The sequence below is a fragment of the Oryzias latipes genome, chromosome 11, assembly GCF_053564925.1.
Source record: "Oryzias latipes strain Hd-rR chromosome 11, Olatipes_Hd-rR_3.1".
Lineage (NCBI taxonomy): Eukaryota > Metazoa > Chordata > Actinopteri > Beloniformes > Adrianichthyidae > Oryzias > Oryzias latipes.
In genome coordinates this window covers 22,171,630-22,173,591 of record NC_136247.1, presented here as the reverse complement: position 1 = coordinate 22,173,591, position 1,962 = coordinate 22,171,630, and the positions used below count along the sequence as shown (strand labels likewise).

Below are 1,962 nucleotides of genomic sequence, written 5' to 3'. Positions count from 1 at the left end.
GGAGGCTGAGTGGTTTTCAACACTCCCACGTCTCCTAACCCACCACTCGTCTCAGAATCGTTCCTCTGTCTGGATTGAGACAGATCAGTCTGAAAAATACGACATGTGAAGCCTCTCAATCCTCTTACAAGAGTCCGACGTCTGAAACGTCAGACGGGTAAGAAGGACCAATTAGCAAAATGCATGAGATTAGGGTTGACAAAGACATAGACTGAGACAGAGGGTTGGGATGGAGGCCAGATGAAGACCACGGTGCTTTATGGACAAGTTCATGGCAATACTTTTGAAACTGAAGTCCAATGAGAGCCAGGGGTCAACTCAGGTCAAGGCCACAACTGCAATAGGATGTGTTGTCCTTGCCCTTTAACATTATATAACTATAGGTAAACAGCGCTGACAACATTGATCTGACTAACTAATCCCTTAGTCGCGTGTTCGTCGCGGTTTTTGGATTGTCTGAGGCCCATAGAAGGTTGTAAGGAGGTGTGGCCTCTATCCACAAATATGTCTTGCAGTTCCCTTGAGACTCGTCCGGCCACCTTAACCCTTGTGCTATCCTATGGGGTCCAGATGATGGATGGGTGGATGTGGATGACCCCACCCTTACATTGACGTGTTCTCCCTACCATGACAAAGGTGGATAAAGGTGGAAAGATTTCATGTCATCCATGTGTGGCAGGATTAATTGGCTCAGGTGCTGTAGGGCAGATGATTACTAGCAGCGGCCTCATGGGGCGCTATAAAGGGCAAAGAAGCCTTCACTCGGCCAGGGGCAGCATTTGGCCATTGGAACCGCCCACTTCCTGTTTTCACACCTCCGGCTAGCCTCACAGGTAAAGTAGCGGTGGTAGGCTAATGACAAGAGTTTGTTCGCTGCCTCATATTAACACACTCTTTCAGCTCCGGATGAGACCTGCAGGCACAGATTGAGCAAAATACAGCTTCTGCAATTGAGCGCGCCTCCCAGGTGACGAACAGTCTGTCTGGTAAGCCGGCGAGGGTCAAGTCCTGCGCTTGCCTTTAAGCTGTTCTTTTTTTTTGTTTGTTTTATTTTGGTAATGTTTGTTGTTCTTGCAGCGCCGGGGACTTTCTGACGCTCCCACCTGCTGAACAGCTGCTGCTTTTTATATATTGAATTTTAGAATTATTTTAAGGAACTGTCACCGCTCGTGATCAGAATCCCTGTAGACTCCTGACCAGGGTTCTGCCGGGCCCGGGTGCTCCTCAGCTGCCTTTGAGCCTGAGCAACGGAGGACTAACGGGGCGTCACGCCTGAATCCTCCACCAACGAGAATAAAAGCTCGGCCGCGCTCCGTTCATTGAGCAGCACCCTATGGGCGGACTTACTCTCACGAGAGTTTCTTTTATTTTGTTTTTAGCATTTTTACACAATTCTTTTAGACCTGTGTTTTAACTGGATTTTATTGTGTGATCCACCTTTGTTTCCCCCCTCCCTCAGTGCTGAGGACTCAGGTGCCAGCCCAGAATTCTAGGTGGAGGCTATCCCCCCAGTTTGGAGTGACGTGTCCTTGGGTGAAGGGTTCACAGTGTGTGTGGTCTGCATCACGTGAGTGGGGTGAAATTTTATCTTTGTTCTCTGGGAGCCTCCACCTCAAGTCTTCTGGTCCTCAGCATACTGAATTTGTTGTGTATGTCTTTTAACGGGTCCATTTTTAATTGGTTTTAATGTTTCGTAATAAAATCATTTTAATTTTTGTACCTCCGTCTCCTGCCTTCTTTTGTGTGCATCTGCCAATAGAAAAATAAACTCCCTCGGGACCACACATGGACACCAGTGAAGATCACAAATCATTGAAGAAAAAAGGTTCAGAGCACTGTCTAGTGGGTCTAGATGACCCCACTCCCTATGTTAAAGTACCTAGGATAGCACAGGGTTACAGGATGTCATGAAAGTGGAACATACTATTGTTGTGCATGTGGGAAATGTATCACTTTATCAGT

The 1,962-nt window shown here is 47.3% G+C and overlaps 1 long non-coding RNA gene across 1 annotated transcript; it reads left to right on the top strand.

Moving 5' to 3' along the window:
* The first annotated feature begins 206 nt into the window (after nt 1-206).
* LOC144981329 (uncharacterized) lies at nt 207-1,719 on the top strand. Its single transcript, XR_013659166.1, has 2 exons — nt 207-986; nt 1,078-1,719. It is a non-coding gene; the product is annotated as an uncharacterized LOC144981329 (long non-coding RNA).
* Nucleotides 1,720-1,962: the final 243 nt, after the last annotated feature.